Here is an 18,218-nt window from a genome sequence, read left to right on the forward strand (position 1 = left end):
ATGTCTGCTGCATGTAGACTACATTAGCTTCCAGTCACAATCAGGCTTCAGTTTTCCCACTAGTTTCCAACGCCTGTGAAAAGCAGATGATCTGAAGCCCATACAAAGAAATGTTTAGAGTTGAGGGCAGGGAGGGATCGAGGCAAGATCCCGCCCCGCGCTGCACCGGCTGCGCACGCACAGGCTCGTTCACTCGCACCCTCTCCCTCTTTCTCCCAGTTCAACACAACTCCAGGCAGACAAGAGACCAGCTCGTCCCTTGTTGCTTTGCTTGTATCACATCAATGTCACCATTTCGGACCGAGCGGAGCCACCTCCCCACTTGTCTCTCTGTGTCAGCCATTTGGGTATGGTGGGAATGTTGGTGGCATGGTGACCTGCTTCTTCCCCATCCAAAAGTCACGAGGTTATCTCAGGGACACATCGGTGGATGGGCCAGGAGCCCTGGGCCAGCAGTGGGCAGCTGTGGCCAGTGCCGTGTCTGTCTTTGCAGTGTGCCCCAAAGAGGGATGGGAAAATGCATGGAGCTCCTCACCCCAGTGCCACCACCAAGCGTGCTCCCTGTGCATAGCAGCAGAGAGCCGGGTGCTCTGCTGAGTCCCGACTCTAGTTCCAGTCAAGTTTATTTAATGTACTGAAAGCAGTTTTTATTGCTGAGCCGTATGGGGCCAAGGGCTGCTTCCAAGATCGTGGAGGAAACCCCACTGATTTCAGTGAGATTGCTTGGATGAACTGAACTTAAAAGATCAGACCATATTTATCCCAGGAAAAGTTCAAGCTAATTCATTTTCTCTCCCTTTCTCTCTCTCTCTCTCTCTCTGTTTTGCTTAGCTTATAGCTGAGTAAAAGGAGCACATATCTCAGAGATAGCGTTTAAATATAAAATTCTTTTTATAACCCAAGACCAATATGTCATTCTATGATTACAAAAAAAGTACTCTTCCCAAAGAAATTTCTTCTGAAGCAAACATTGGCTTTATCCTGCCTAAGATCTAAGCACCAGCCTTTGAAATCATGTATAACAGAAAAAGGCATAGATCCATAACAGAGCAAAATGATGGCCACCAAATTGTCATTATTCCAGTCAAAAGCCTATTTCTTCCCTTTAAGTAACAGCGATGGGCCTCAAGATGAAATGCAAAAATAAAAAGGGACACAGAGAGAAAATGATATTTTAATACTTCTTTAGTCTGAACACTCTCAGGAGACAAAAAAGTTGGATAGAGAAGTTGGGGGAAATGTTAACATCCGTGCAATGGATATTCTTGATGCCATTAACAAAAATCCTGTTGTCTCAGAGGGGCAATCAGGGCCCTCTTTGCTCTCCACAGGTGTGAGCTCAGGCCCACCAGTGGGCCTTTTCCGTGTGATTTCCATGGGCAGAGGATGCCTCGCGCTGCTCCTGCCTGATTGTGGTCAGCAGACATTTGCCATTTCTTTCACCCTGTCTCCCCTCAGAAAAGGCTATCTGGGGGCGACTCATTTTCAGGATCACCCAGGGGTGTGCTGTCTATAGGTGCTTGTGGCAGCTGATCTTTGTTATCCAAGTTTTAAAATGTATCTCTCGTGAGTAAGAACAAAGAGAGGGTCCCCTTTTTTGCCAGAGTTGGAGATGCTCGCTCCCTCATGTACACACATTTGAAGTCCCTCCCCGGCTGAAAAACCAGAGGGCCCGTGTCTGACCTTATCTGCAGATCAGTATGTTCCCCTTTGAGCTCCTGCACACATTCAAGCATTTTTAATTTGATTTCTCTATTCACACAGACACCACGAGATGAGAGAAGGATGGAGCTGACAGCTCTCATAATCAGCACTCATTTTCTTTCATCGGTGTATCAAAATTGCATTTCCATATTTCTTTCCATTAGTATTTTACTTGTAGTCTCCAAAGGCTCGTGCCAGTGTGATGGATTAGGACCAGATTCAGGAATTCAGCAGGCACATACGCTATGTCCACAAGTAGTGACACTGGAGCCAACATGCTCGTTCGGCAGATAAAAGACAACTGTGTGCTTAAGTAAGTGCTTTTATAGGACTGGGGTTTAGCACACCATGCTTCCACCTCTCGGTTTTCAGACAAAGACCAGAGCTAGACAGCTGGGAGGGACGGAGCTCTGCAATCCCTCAGAAAAGGAGCGGGAGCAGAGACCAGCCCTGGCCAGTCACATTTGTTGTGTGACCCACTGCCGGTTACAGCTCGCCGTGGCCGTAATTCCATGACAGCAGGCTGCCAGCGGGACTCATGAGAGGGCAGCGCCCGGAGTTACGCAGGATTTGACCTGTGGGGCTCTACTTAACCCCTCACGGGCTCTGGCTTGGAAAGAGGGAGCTCCCATGGAGGTAGGCGCTCCTGCTGAGCAGGTGGGAGACCTCCCCCAGGGACTACTGCCACGTCTCTCCTCTTTCCTTCCGGGCCTCCCCGTCCGAAAATAGCGAACCCAGCCTGACGTGGCTTGTCGGGGACAACACCACCACCGGGCCCCTTGGCCTGGAGAGCAGGAGGAAGGAAGGTGGACGGGAGGAGTGGTGGCAGGGAGCAGCCCCACAGCTGCCCTGAGCCCCTCTGGGCCTGCGGTGATGGGACGGGGGCTGCTCGTTGGGGGAGCAGTACCTCGGCAGCTCATGCGACGGACGTATGAGGTCTGTGGGGCCCGTCACAGCGCACCGACTGCTTGCTCTGCTGCATGTCACTCAACACACAGCTGTGAGGCCCGGCTTTCCTCTCTTCTCCAGCCGAGAAGCGTTTGAGGTGTCCCCAGCACAACCGTGGGCCTGTGAGTGAGACAAGCCCCAGCCAAGGCAGATGGGGAGCTGGTGTTTTCATCTCCTGGAGGCAGAACTGTGGGAGGGCAGCAGGCAGGACATGGCTGTGGATGTCTTTATTTTAGGGAAGGAGCCGTTTGAAGGGTGAATGGAGTCCTCTCTGGCACTGGCAGAGGTGTTACACTGGGACACAAATGCCGTTTTAGGTCACCAGTGGAAGTGCATTTGGGGTCACCTCGTAGTCCCTATTTAAAGGCTGTGCACCAGACGTGATGGATGGCCTCGCTGATGCTGTCGGCTTCTCCTGGCCACCGAACTCAGATCCACTCTTTTACTGTGGGATAAACGCTAAGATGCCTTCTCCTCAGGAGTGCGAGAGGGGAACCTACTTGTCATTTCCATCCTCTGGGAAAAGATAAACGTTTATATGGCTCAAAAGTGTGATCTTTCCTGCCTGAGCCAATGAAGACAGTTTCTCCAGTATGTACATGAAACTCAGAGGAGGTGCAAGTAAATCATGGGAGCCCTTGCCTGCTCCAGCACTGCTGCACGACCAGGCCGGGTCTGGAGAGCATCTCCGCGTGTCGCCAGCCATGTGGCATGAGCCCTAGAGCACCAGTCTGGCCCTTTACACTGATTTTGGTAAAGATGCTCTAACCCGAATATGCCTGTAATCCAAAAGACATAGTTAAAAAGTCTCCTGGCACCAGAAACAAATTTTCCCCTCCCTTGTCCCCATGATAATGCTGCTAAAGCTCCCCATAAGTGCAAAGAAAGAAGCCCTGTTTGATTATGCCCCATCCCCAGCTCAGGACAAAGACCCTGATCGGCCACCTGAAGTGACTCAGAGGTGACGTTTTCAAATGCTCTCCTGAGACCTAGGAACCTAAGCACAACTTAACATCGCTTTGTGACTTGAGAACTGAGTCCTACCGGGTTAACCCAACAAAAGCTTTATCTTACAAACCAGCCCAGCCCAATGAGCTCCAGCAGCCCTGGGTGTCAGTCTTCGTGCATCTCAGCAGATGAGTGAGAAAGTACCTGTCTGCAGGACGGACGCTATTTGGGATGCTCTCGGCTCCTGATTTCTTATGAATGCTCTGCATAAAGGCGGGAGAAACTGTTCTCAGGTTTCAGTGCCCATGCCAAAGAATTTATACTTCCCCAAACCATGAGAAAGGTAAATATTCATAAAACTTCTGTGTGCAAAGGCAGCAGGGAGAATTCAAATGTGTCTGTGAGGAACCTCTTTTATTTTCCTCAGGTACAAATAAAGCACCCTCTCATCCCCTAGCTCCCTCTGTCTCTCCTTTTAAATCTCTTTTTAATGTCTTGCTTTTTACTGCTAATCATTTTTCCCCTTTGCTAATGATGCTAACCTTAGAGCCTGCTGCAAACTGACTTGTTTCATGTCAGCCTCTCTCTATTGCCCACTTTTGTTAAGCCACAAAGCAGGTTTCAGTCTATTCAACGTCAGCTATTTTCTCCGGCTTGAATATTACCGTCGCCTGTTTCAAAGGCATCTCCAAGCCCGCAGTCTCTCTACGCAGATGTCTCTGTTGCTGGCTGCCATCAGGATGCCCTGGTCTCCCCTCCCGCCCCCAGGCCCCCCGGTTCCTCACTGCATATGTGGCAGAGCCTCTCCCTGCTCCATCAGCCCTCCTGGGAGCAGGGGAAGCGGGTCTGTGTGCAGACCTCTTCATTTCAGAGGCCACGCTCTGTACACCAACACCCCTGGGGCTCTATCCCTGCTGCTCACCAGCACTGAAGCGTGTGAGCATCTCACCGCAGGGCAATGCCACCGCCCTCCAGCTGCTCCACTCAGCACCAGAGGGGACCCCAAGTGTCCCCAGATGGGAGCAAAGCCACAGAGGGGAGCTGCTTGTGTAAGTGAAGCTGTGCTACAGCCGCCCTTCCTTTCCCTTCCAAAACCGGCTGTCTCCCAGGGGCCACGTCCTGACGATGGTGATTTTCATTGTCTGCAAAGTGCCGGCATCCGACGTCAAATCTTTTTTCTTTCTTTCTTTTTTTTTTTTCTTTTCTTTTTTTTTCTTTCTCCATGCTGTTTTTGAGAAGACACTGAGCTGTAATTGTAAGTGCAGCAACATTTGCACTTGCTGGGTGACGGAGCCCTTTTTGCTGGCTCTGAGTAACCGGGAGGAGGTTTTCCCCCGCAGATAAAAGATTCTCAGGCAGTAACTGTTCAGCATAAATTATGTCTCCTGGCTGGCTAATCACCTTGCAGTTATAAAGACACCACTCTCCTTGGTCTGGCTGCGATGTGGGTGCTGGATTTGTGCTCCCCCAGTCAGTCTGACAGCAGGGAGCACTTCCCTGCCAGAGCCTGACCCTGACATGGAAATCCGCTGCTTGGGGCTTACCACTGGGGACAACCTCTATCTCTCCCTCTTTGAGATGTCCCTCCTCCTCATCCCCCTCCTTCCTTCCCCAAAAGAGTGAGAGAAAAAAAATAAGAAAGAAGAAGGAAGCAAAGAAAAACATCCAGCTGGTGCAAAGGGAGAATTTGCAGTTATTGCTAATGTTAGCATTTCCTTGTGTTTTTTCCCCCTGCCTCCCTGGCATACAGGTAAAATAACAAAATAAATCCCACAAAGGGCTTTCTGCCAGGCTGCCTCTGGAAGTTTGCTTAAGTGGCCTTAAGTAAGATAATAAGCAAGGAGTGTGAAAAGAGGAGACTTTGTCTTTTCACATTAGCAGCAGCCCTGCTCAAGTGGCAGTATCTATGAAAATGCTGTTCAGCCTTTAATGAGACTACAGTGTGTTAGTGTACCAGTCTAATTAATCCCATATTTTCACACAGCATAATTACTGAGCCGGGGCTGAATTATTTGGCTACTGGAGGTGGAGCAGTGCTTGCACTGTCCTCTGTCTCTGCTCCTCACAATTTATTATGCTATACAGCAAGACACCACTGAAACCTCCTAGTATAGGACTATCTGTCATCTCTACATTATCAGTAAAATACACCACCTTCCATACTGTGCTACAAGGGCTTTAGCAAATTGCTATTTTTATGGGATATGATAAAGGAAATGCTACCTTATGTTCAAATTTTTAACTGTCTCGTGTATGGAAAATACAGTCCTGCTGTGAGCACGCCGCGTCCACGAGGCCTCTGCATTGCCACATCCAGGGTGGTTTTCACCCTGCTCCCCACTCGCATTCACCGTCTTTTTTCTTTTTCTTTTCTTTTCTTTTCTTTTCTTTTCTTTTCTTTTCTTTTCTTTTCTTTTCTTTTCTTTTCTTTTCTTTTCTTTTCTCTTCTCTTCTCTTCTCTTCTCTTCTCTTCTCTTCTCTTCTCTTCTCTTCTCTTCTCTTCTCTTCTCTTCTCTTCTCTTCTCTTCTCTTCTCTTCTCTTCTCTTTTCTTTTCTTTTCTTTTCTTTTCTTTTCTTTTCTTTTCTTTTCTTTTCTTTTTCTTTTCTTTTCTTTTCTTTTCTTTTCTTTTCTTTTCTTTTCTTTTCTTTTCTTTTCTTTTCTTTTCTTTTTTCTTGCCTTGCCTTGCCTTGCCTCTTTCCTTTCCTCTTCTCTTCTCTTCTCTTCTCTTCTCTTCTCTTCTCTTCTCTTCTCTTCTCTTCTCTTCTCTTCTCTTCTCTTCTCTTCTCTTCTCTTCTCTTCTCTTCTCTTCTCTTCTCTTCTCTTCTCTTCTCTTCTCTTCTCTTCTCTCCTTCCTTTCTCTACTTTTCCTGCTTTCTTGCTTTTTTTCTCTTCATTTTATTTTTCTTTCTATTTTTATCTCTTCCTTTCTGTTCTTCTCTCCATTTTTCTATTTCTATTTCTCTCCTTCTGTCTCTCCTCCCACTCCTCCAACAAGCCTGTCTCCCCTACACTTACACAATCTCCATCTTTCCTGGCATTAAGCTTTTTCATCCCTTAAAATCCTTTCTCTCCCACCTCTTCTAGTTTGTGTTATTCCTTGAAACATATTTTTTGCACATTATTATTCACCTCTGATATATGATCTTGCCATTTTGGAACTGGTAGAGCCCCCCCACCCCCTTCCTTCCCATAGGAGTTCAGAGAGATTTGTGGTTTAAACATTTACTCACTTGCTAGTGTTTCTGCGACTGGTTTAATAGTATCTTTTTAATGGAAGGCCAAACACTACATTAACTATATGGAACTATTTTAAAATTATTCTTTTCAACAAAAAAAAAAGAGGGTTGTACCCTGTAAATTTTAAAACCAGCCTTAACAGTACATAAGGCTATTTTGTTATTGTGTATGGTTTCCATACATGTGTTGTGAGATATATGGATGTACATAGGCCCAGGCAAAGTGAGATCTCAAAATAAAGAAAACCACATGCTTAATAGCACAAGCGGGAAAATTACTTCTCCAAGTTTTTAACCAAATAATGGCCCAGAGACTTGAGCCCTCTTTTGCACAAGCTTAAATCTAATGTATTCAAGGAGCAATAAAGTGAATTTCATTACACCTTTGCTGATACTGCCATCCAGTATTGGACCTGACACTCCGAAGCTCTTCCATATGCGCACAGGGGAGCCCGAGCAGCCTGCACTGCCCACAGTTAGTGGTGCCACCAAGGGGCCTGTATCAATCATCCCAGGGCAGATGAAGGCAGCCCATGTCTGAGGCCAAGCAAGGTTGAAGGCAAAAGTCAGCCCACCAGCATCTGTGGGCCAGGTGGGGATGGCACAGCACTGTGTCTATGGGACTGGTCCCAGTGGCATGGTGGTGGGAGCAGCAAGGCATTGCGAAAACCCTGCCCAGGCAGCTAAGGGGTTACTTGGGGGTGTTTTAGTCTGTCCTCTCTTCAGTTCGGCAGGCACATGGGCAGGCATCATTTCTTCTATACCATGAAGTTTCCTCCCCATCTTTGCACCCTGACTTTTGCGGTGAGGCTGCTTCCTCAACTGTTCCTCTTATCCATTGGGATGTCCTGTCCTATCGGCTGCCTCTTCTTGAGGACTTCCAGAGCTCTCCTCCTTTCGCTTTCTGTCGCATTTATATCTGCTCAGTGCTGCTGGTTGGGCTCCTTAGGGCGAGCTTTGAACACTTCCATCATCCCTTATTGCCTCGATCCTTCATTCGTCTTCTAACTTACACGCCCACGTAAGTCTGCCACAATCTTTTTCCAGCTTCTTTAAAAGTGCTATGAGTTAGTTTTTTGGTTTTTTTTTTTTTTTTTTGGTGTTGAAAAGAGTGTCACATACCCACATTTGGTAGCAGTGATGCTCTGTTATTCCCCTGAGCTCACAGGAAAGCTCTCTGAGGATGTGACACCCCACAGCCTGGGTCAGCGCTGGCCGCTAACGCCAGCCGCTCAGGCCGGGGCTGGGAGCCAAGGCAGGGACTGGAACAACTGAAGCACCGGGCAGCAGCACAGAAACCAGTGTTTGCAGCCGTGGTGCTCGCACAAAAATCAAGCAACAGATGCTGCATAAATAGAATATGCAAAAAGCACAGCTCAGATACTTGAATCCATCTCGCCCTGATTAGGGAGCGCTGATTAACCACTCATAGCTGCGCCGCCTGAGTGACGGGATGGCGGTGGGTGCCTGCACCGAGCCTCATGGAGAAGACCTCAGACGTGATGGTTGGTTTGTGACAAGGACTCCTCAGGCCAGGTACAGACTCCTGCACTTCTGTGCTGTTGCTCTTACCAAGCGGGTGGGAAAAGGCTGCGAGATGTGCCAGAGGTGCTGGAGCTGTTGGGGAGACCGGGAGCGGAGGCGTGCTGGGGAGATCTCATGTTGGTTGCATTTGCATGGACCTCAAGCACCAGCAGTGAAGTCCTCTGGTAGATTTTTCCTGCTCCGGTTACCAAAAGAAGGCAAAGAGAAGCTGGGAAGACAAGGAGGCAACGGGCACTGTCTGAGGGCAGGGATCAAAGCCCTCAAAGTCCTCACAGGATAATCTGGGGCAGGGGCTCCAGCCTCTCTCCCAGTCATTGCAGATGACTTCAGATGGCTGCCCAGTGAAGGACCACCCCACTACCTGGGTGTAAACTCTAACAGTTCCCGTGGAGCAACTGGTAAGCAAGCAGCAAGGCCACCGTAGCTCCTTCCTGCACTCCTCAGGTGATCCTGCAACTTGAGGCGGAGAAACACAAGGTAAGAGAATTCAGTCCTTATTTCGGACACATCTGTGGTTCTCAGGGCCTAACGGGGCAACCCCAGTGCTCCTTGACTCTAGTTTTGATCCTTTAAACTGGTAACTGTATAGCAAAGTGTATGCCAACCTCAAACACCATTGGTTTATACCCGCATTTCAAAAATAGGTTTCCCTCAGCAGTATCCCATGCCGGGGTCACAGATCTCACAAGCTCCTCTGCAAGTTGCCCAGCATTCAAGAACTTGAAAAGAAACAGCTGGGATTTAATATTAGGTGCACCGACTTAGTGTGACATGTTCAACCTTTAAGAAAAATGAATGATTTCTTTAAAAGGTTGGATGTCTCATGCTAGCATCAGAACAAGCAACTTGGGGTGGGGGAAAAAAATCAAAAAGCACCACAAATAGAGAAATGAGGAAAAAAAAATCAGGTGTGTGCTAAAATGGTGTGGAGAAAATTAATTACTGGAAAGCTTGGTATAAAAAAGACATTACATGACCCCGTCTGCCAGTGGGGGATCTCTGGAGGTGACAGACAAGTAAGGCAGGGTCGTAATGAATAGCCTTTCCCTAAAATTCTTTGCTGTGGGCTCAACATATACCTTCGCATAAAAGTGGGAGCCTGTGAACAGTAGGAATTATTTATACTAAATGTGCTGCTCAGCAAAACATGGCAAAATTCCTATTCCCAACTGGAAGAAAATCATATTTCATGGCTGTAATGCCATTAAGCAGGATACAGCGACTGGCAGTGGGGAATAGGGGTGGGCGGGAGGCAGGCTGGCTGGAGAAAGATGCTTTTGCCCAGGCTGCAGAGCTGGGGAGGCAGGCAGAATGAGGAGCAAGAGCTCTCAGACAGAGCCAGAAAGATAAGATGAGCAAGACGGGCTGCAGGAAGCATCAGGGGAAGACAAGATGATGATGCTGTTGGTCTTGGGAAGACCCTGAGAGGGAATGCCCAAGCTCAGAGGAGCAAGGCACCTGTTTGGCTTTGCTTCTTGCTGAATTAGCCCTTTCCACCCCACGGCTGGGATGAGCACAGCACCTCTGTGCTACAGCACGTGCCTGGGGGTGCTCGTGGGCTGGAGGAGAGGTCGGGACCACCTTGGTGTTCAGACCAGAGAAAGACATGGAGATGAGAGGAGATTTATCCCCTGGCTGGAAGCTCATCAGCCAGTCAACCAAGCAAATATTTCCCGGGGATGATGCAGGGCCCTGCACTTGCCATGGTGATGCTCATGCTGGCCAGGTGAGAGGGAGGCTCTCCAAGCATACCTCTGCAAGGCCGGCCTCAGGCTTGGAGATGGGGGTGCCGATGGGTCAGGTCACCACCACAGGCATCCACAAAAAGGCTGGAGGTGCTGCTGGCCAACCCGCCATCCTCCCCAGCATGGCCTCTTCCACCCGTGACAGAGCAGGTCAGTGAAGGCTGCCTGGAGGATGCATCCCTGGCGGGTTTGGAGCAGGCCTGTTGCCGGTGTACAGAGCGCAACGGGCACATCTCTGCAGAGGTGGTTTTGTGAAAAATGGGCAAATCCGCAGGCTTCCCTGTAAAACAGCAAGAAGGCTTATACATGAAAGAAAATCATCAAAAAATCAGGTTTCTCCCAAGTAAGATAATTCTGACATTACTTAAAATACTTCAGACTTGTCAGTAAAATCTCAATGTCATTAAAATTAACTGGCATATTTAAAGATTGGCTTTCTTGCTTGCTTTCAGCTCCCCGTCAGCGTGACATGGGAAGGGCACTTGCTATTCTTATCTTTTACACACTTGTATTTCTTGGCCTTTAACGGCTTCTTCTGCAGCACGCGCTGCTCTGTCTGCCAGGGATAACGGGTGTCACTGGCTGCTGCTAATCCATTACGGCAAGCTGTCTAATTACCAGTGCTGGAGCAGTAAATAAAATGCGGGTTCACTTGCCGGCCTGCTCCTTATCCCTCATCTGAGAAGTGGGCAAATGTTGTATCACCCCAATTATTGCTCCATTTACCCGCACGTTCCCTTGACTATGGCACTGCTAATTACTTACTTTGTTAGGCAGAAGAAATATTAGGTATTTATTTCATTTGCTGTGATGATAAGAAATACAACTCCTATTATTTGTCCCCTGGACTAGAAAATTCCCTTTGCGGCAATCCTTCCAGTCTGCGTGCATAAATAAAAACTCATTTTACTCTGGCACAGCTTTGGTACCTGAAAAAATAACAAATTTTGATCAGGAAAATGTTCTCATTTCTTTTCTCTAGTGTGGGGAAGGCAAGTGAAGGAGGTTTGTGAAGCAGCACTGGGTATTGCACCAGTCCAAACAGTTCATTACGGTAAGAGCACAGTAGCACTCTCCAAGAAAACCACTTGAAATCGCTGCTCTTCAGCAAAACAGCTCATCTGGAGGTGTCTGGGTTTGGGGGATGAATTGTAATTTTGGAGCATGCTCGTCCTGTATCTGAATGTTACTGGGTATGATTTTCATTGGAGGCATTTTTAGTTGGTCCTTGTCCCCTCAGATGCAGCCACCCCTTCACCTGTACTCCAGCTTCGTGAGATCACACAGCTGGGTAGCAGCAGGTAAAGAAATGCGAGTTAGCACTGTGTTAAACAGCAAAGCAACATAGGAAAAAAGCCAGGGTAAGACCTCCTGCACGTGACTCATCCCAGGAAAGGCAGCAGGAAGGGAGGTCAGCCGGGTGTAGCTGCAGCATCTCTGCCTCTGGGGGCTTTCCCAGGAGCACCAGGAGGGCAGGGAGCAGTGAGGCAGTCAGTGCCTGGCAGAACAAACCTGCAATGGCACCTGGAGCCTCCCAGTGCCCCAGCAGTGCTCCAGTGCCTGATCACCTCACCCGCCCTCCAACAAACCCAATTTTCTTGCCTGAAGCAATTACATTTCACTAGGATCTCCCTTTTTAGTAGTGAAGCTGAAAATGAATCTTTTTGAAGAGGTTCCAAAAGGTGTGTATGTAATGTACTCCATGGTGTGTGCCATGGGGACTTCCTATGAAGCATTTTTTGTGATGACTCTTGGGCTTCTTCATTGTTGTTGTCCTCTAGAAATTGTCCCATAGTGGTGGTGGAGACCTTAGAGATTCTGCATGTCTAGGTGGCCACAGGGCACATAAGGCCTTTCCTTTTCTTGGTCACCTTTTTTGTGTGGTTTTGTTTTGTTTTGTTTTTCAGGTATCTGTTTCGTAGGTCCCCTGGTTTGAAGCCCAGTGAATCATGTGTGCCAAAATGTCCACACTAAATGGTATATGGCTAAAAAACAGGTAAAATGGATGGAAGACAACGCACAGGTTATTGAAAAATATATGTATATTTATACACATATATTATAATGTATGCTTTTCAGTAGAATGTCCTTCAGTTTTGTTACTGGTGTCATTCAGCGCATCTTTGTGCCATTAGCCATAGTTTGACTGAATTTGCAGCTTGCCTTTGAACTTCAAGGCATCATGTGAATCAGAAACTTGGATCAGCAACATTATTGGGGTTTCACTTCTGGCAATACAACAGAGACTAAAGAGCTACCACTGGCTGAAATTAATGTCTTACACAGTCTCCCTTCTTAAAATGTTCTAAATGTTCATACCTCCGGGACGCAATTTAAACATTCATGTTAGCCTTCTGCATCACCTTTAAACAGGGTGCTGGTGTAACACTGCTGCCTCATTTGGATTAGGGAGTAATCAAAAATCTCTTGTATTTCCTGGCACTGGCAGGGAGGGTCTTTAGACATCCAAATTTTGAAGGCAGGGGGAGGCTCATCTCAGGACCATAGTACATTCACTTGCAGGTGGAAGAAGCACACTTTAAATACTGCTACCAAAGAAAACCCAGATTACTTGAACATACTTGATAGAAGAACAAAACTCCTCTTCAAAGCCATCTAGGAGAGATTTGAGTCTTGAGTGTTGGCTGGTTAAATTCGCCTTTAACTCCTTGCTGCTGGGTTTCCTCGTTGGCCTGCAGTGGGGAGAAGGAGGAGGTGGTGCAGCTCCTGGGTGAGCGGGGCAGGCGGAGGGACAGAGACAGAAAACACAGCCCTGAGAACAGCCTCAGCCCCAGGACAGTGGCCAGGACATATCAGAGCTGCCCGGAGAAAGAAAAAGAAAGCAGCGACAGAAAAGGAGGGATCCTAACAGGATCTCCTCCAAAAGACTCCGCAAAAAATCAAAACGAACAAAAAAGAGGGAGAAATCAGAAGCTGCTTTCTTCACTGCCATCCGCTGAGTGCCCTGCCTGCAAACATGACTGACACCACTGGAAAAGAATGTAAACTTTGATTTAAAAAAAAAAATAAAATAGCGCTTGCTGCCGTTACTTTTTGGCAGTAGATTGCATTTCTTTGGAGTATTTTTATCTGATTACGTATGCATATGCATATACATAAATATTTTGTTAAAAGCAGAAGGATGCTCCTCTCCTTCCTCCCCACGCTCGCAACCGGGGCTGCGCACCGTTCCAAGCGGGCACCTCCGGCACGCTCCCACGCCGGCGGACGGGCGCTGCTGGAGGAAAGGGAGAGCAAAATGAGAATTATAAAATAGTCGTAATAACAATAAAAATAACAAATAAGCCGAGTGAGAAATGGAGGATTAATTCAAGCTGTGTCCTTTATACCAATAACAAATGACCCAGTGCTGGGGAGAGGAGGTTGCTAAATTAAAACGAATGTGGGAGGTGTGTGTGTGTGTCCCCCGTGCTTCCCCCGTTACTCCACCCCGCTGCAGGATCGGTGCTGGGGCTGGGTGTCTCCCCTCCCTCCCTTCAATCTACCTAGCCAGAGCCTTCTCCCTGCTTGACAGCTACCGCAAGCCCAAACTGACAGCTCTTCAAAATCCGCCGAAGAAACCCAGCATTAATTAAGTCATTGCTGGACTGTAATTTCCTTGAGAAGTAAAAAATTCTCACACAAGAAAAGGTTACAGAGACCTTTTCTGTGTCAAAATTACCATGCTGCATGAATATTAATGCTCTTAATGAAGACAACCTTTGCTTCATCAGGAAGGTTCTGGAGCAGGTGCCAAGCCTGAAGTCTCACTCTGTGGATTTTCTACTCTATGAAAGTCGGCACAATGCAATTTTTCCATTAAAATCAACATTTCCCACATGATCACGTTTTTTTTTTTCTTTTTTTCTTCCCTTCTTTACAGATAGGCGGAAAGAAGGGGGAAAAAAATCCCTCTGCTTTGAAATCAAACATTTAAAGGTTTCATTCAACACATTAATCAGCGCTGAGAGAGAGGAGAGGAGGAGGAGGAGGAGGAGGAGGGGGGCGGAGGGGGGGATCTGCCTTATTTATACAGATCTCACACGCGCCTCCATAGCGCTTGTGTCGCGCTGCCCCGGGGTACCGCCGGGCGCATCTACTCCGGAAAGGCTCGGGGGGCTCCCCGGGGGTGCCACCGGCTGGATGGGGACACAGCACCGCCACTGCCACCCCACTTGGGACAAGAGCCCCAGCCTTAAAGCTTTGGGCACTTGCTCCCCAAGGACCACGGATGGGCACTTGCTGAAGGGGAGAGGGACAGCACCAAAAAAACAGGGCAAGGGGTCTCCCTGGTGCATGGGAGGGAGTGGGGACGCTCGCCCACGAGGGCTTCAAGGATGTGTTTTAGCACAAAACAGTGGAGGAAAGGGCTGTTTCCTTGGCTCTTCCTCAGGGAGGAGAGGGATTTTATTTTTTTTTTTAGCCTCAAACGAGGAAGTGGAAAAAATGTGGAGAAACACTGAGGACAGAATAGAGGCCGCGGCTTTAGAGGGGAAAGGAAAGCAGGTAAAACCCACCTCTTTCTCCCCCTTTGAAAGTAGAAAATGATATGAAAACTGCCCATTAATTATATCTTCTACTTCTACTTATTAGGCATTCATGATCTAATAATGGCTGTGGCTAACTTATAAAAAAAAATCTGATTATTTTCTGTTGGGGCATGCAATGCCCTGTATATATTAAAAAGGTAAGCAATGATATATATTTATGGGTACTGATGTAATAGCTATTAGATTTATAATGCAGAGAAGAAACATAATTTTATTAGAAAGAGCAATAGTTCACAATCCTATTATTGTTTATTGCTGACGTCAGTGCTGAACTATAATAAGAATCATGTAACAACTGGAAATAAAAATGCCGTTTAGATTTGCAAGAAAGTGGATCCTCTAAAACAAAAGTGAGGATTATAAACCCCAGCCGCGCGCTGGCTGGGGATACCTGGCAGCAGCTGCTTGGGTTGCCGCAGCACTCAGGACACAGGTAAAGGTGTTTGACTCTCTGATCCAGAGGGAAACATCCTTCTGACCCCAGATCTGCCACTGGTCTCAGCAAAAACACTTGGACAAGGCCCTTGGGGTGCTGAGGACATTCCTGCGGGTGCCCCGTGCAGCATGGTCCTGCGGGGCTGGGCCACCACGTCCTCCCTGGGGACGGGGACAGCTCAGGGCTGTGGCACCTCTGGATCAGCTGCCCACGGCAAGGGACATACCCTTGATAATCTGAGATAATAAAACTTCACTTCTTAAACCTCGTTTAAGTACTCACAGCCACTACTATGCACCTATTATGGCAAGCCTTTGTTTCATATGAATATATAGATCTATTCTTAGACTCTACATCTTTTGTTACAATAACCCTAAAAGACTGTTTCCAACCTGTATCTGGAACTGTCAGGCTTGCTGGTTTCCACTTCTCTATAGTACCTTCCCCCCCGCCCCCCGCTTCCTAGCATTTTTTTCCCTTTAGAGCAGTGTTTGCTGACCTTCAGACTCAAGAATTAACTCATTTTCCCGACATCTGTGAATTATTAATGAGGGTGTTTCAGAAAGTTCCTTAGCCACTTCCTTTAAAACTCCTGGGTGCAAATTAATAGAGCTGTTTTTGGGAAAGCTTAATTTTAGCAGGTGCTGCCTCAGATCTTCCTTTGTTGCAGAGAGAAATGTTCTGCTCCTGCACAGACGTCAGATGGGATAGATACACCCTCCAGCTTCCTTGCAAAGACAGAACAAAAGTGTCTAGTCAACACTTCTGATCTTTCTTTGTTAATACTTGCAGTTCTGTGAGCTGTCTACAGCAATGGTTCCACAACTCTTTCAGGATTTTTCTTGCTCCTTTTAGAGCTTTCTGGGATCTTTTCTCATCCATAATTCTGTTGGCCACTGATACTGCATTGCTTTCTTTTAGTTTTGTGTGGGCGTGTGTAGGGAGGAAGAGGAGAGGAGGGTACGACAGTATCATTTTTTTAGCATCTTTGAACATTCTCTGATTTTCATTACATTTCTTATGGTCATTTCACAGTCCCACTCAGTCATTGCAAGGATTACATTAAGATTTACATAGCTGGTCATCTCCTTTCCAAACAGGTAGTTGACTACAAGGCTGTGTGTCTTCTATGGCATCCATCTTTGCTGAGGAGCCAGAGTGGGTTTCGGGCACACATGGCAAGGGAGGGCAATGCTCACACCCGTGCTCTCAGTCAAATGGCACATCTTATTGCTGAGACATACTGGACATACACTGGCCATACTGTGGACATACACTGGCCCTACAACGGCCCTTGGCTCCTACACCCTCACTGTGCTCCTTGCCCCGTTGCCCTCCTCTGGCCAAGCCCTTTCCCCCATCTCAGTCCCAGCCAGCACCAGCTGCTGGGTGTCCTACCCCAAGTGCCCTACCCCAAATCCCCCACCATCCACCTACTGTGGCTTCCCAGGAGGGTCAGAGCCCAGTCTGGTCACAGGTCTATGCAAAGATGATGGTGATGGCCTCTAGCCTCACTTTAAAACACTGATGGGCCCAGCTATAGGTAAGATAAAGGTGAAAGAAGGATACACAGTCAAGGAAAATGGTTGCCCCAGAATTAGAAATCTTAATCCATGCCCAGAAACCTGCACTAAAAGCTTCCACCTAGGTGCCTCAGTATTGAGGTGTTAGAAAGGAAGAAAGCTTTGAAAATGCTGGTGAAGCCAAGCTCACATGCTGAACGAGAACAAGAACAGATTATTTAGTTTCTTGACTCCTACAAATTGTCTGCATTAAAATAATGCAGATAGCTGAGATAGTCTAATAAATTAGTGTATTTTCTGATATCTACAGAACAGGGTGATATGGTGTCCTGTAATGATACAAATATTCTCATGGGACATGATATCACACTTAAAACTCTAAATTTTTAAAGGTGTTTCAGCTACTTTATAGCAGCAGAGTGTCTCCAGAATGAACTAGATTTGCTATTCCATCTGAAGAACAAAGAGAAAAATTTATGGAAGATCAAACAAATAAAAATACATTGAGAAAGACAGTAAATGATGTCAACGCACTAAGAAATTAAAAACTTTGCATTAGTGTCTGAGCTTTTTTGTTGGTACCCAGGTATTATAAATAATAAACTAAACCGAAATTGTACATATTATAAAGCTGCGTTTTTCTGTAGGGGTTCTGGTGACATGTACAAACCATGTGAGCTTTACTCCTGTGGCTTATCGATGTCACTAATCCCCCTCTATAAAACTACAGAAGTGAGGCACAGTGGGAAGGGTCGTATCTTGTGCAGAGCCGACTCAATCTTTTGCCTACATTTGTTTCCAAATTACTTGACAAGCCTTGCCCATGGCTTTCCAGGATTGCACCTTGGGATGAATGAACTTCTGTAACAGAGAAATTCATCTTGTGAAAAATGCTTGTTTTGGGTCACTGGAACTATTTGGGAAATATTTGGCTGAAAAATTGTGGGGAAATTCAACTCAAGTAGAAAATCTGAGATGAAGTTTATTTGTGAGTGATGAAGAATGATAATCTATATTTTCTCTGTCAAACTTTTTTTCTTAAGAGTACTTTTAATCTGTTCAGTTCAATCTCAAATGATGCTTACTTTCTTTTTCCAAGTGAGTCCACCAGGCAGAAAAAAATTAGATAATCATGAAGCTTTAATTGTGATAAAATCTCTATAATTTTTAATATAACTTCAAAATTAGCCTCTGACTGTTCTAAAATAGAAATGACTGTGAAATGACTTTTCTCAGATTTATCGGAAATAGCTCTGGCCACAAAAGGGTCTGAACTTCCTCAAACGATCTCGGAAAAGGCTGGTGTCTGCACCAGTTGTCAGCCTCTCATCAGGCCCAGATGACTGCTGTCTTTGGGACGCTTGAGCTCTGGGTCTGAAAGGCATCTCCTAACCTGTGTGCTGTCTTACAGGACTTTTTTTGGAGGTTTTGACCTTGTGAAATGGAAGCTGAGGACAGTAACCGCCCTCACAGGATGGGGTTTTAACTTCGTCACAAGATGGGACTTTTGTTCATGGGGAATTTTTTCTGATGATGAGCCCAGCAGCCTTGCCTCCCAGATGACAATGACCGTGCTGGGATT

The sequence above is a fragment of the Anser anser genome (genome assembly GCF_964211835.1).
Source record: "Anser anser genome assembly, chromosome: 2".
In the NCBI taxonomy this organism is placed as follows: Eukaryota; Metazoa; Chordata; class Aves; order Anseriformes; family Anatidae; genus Anser; species Anser anser.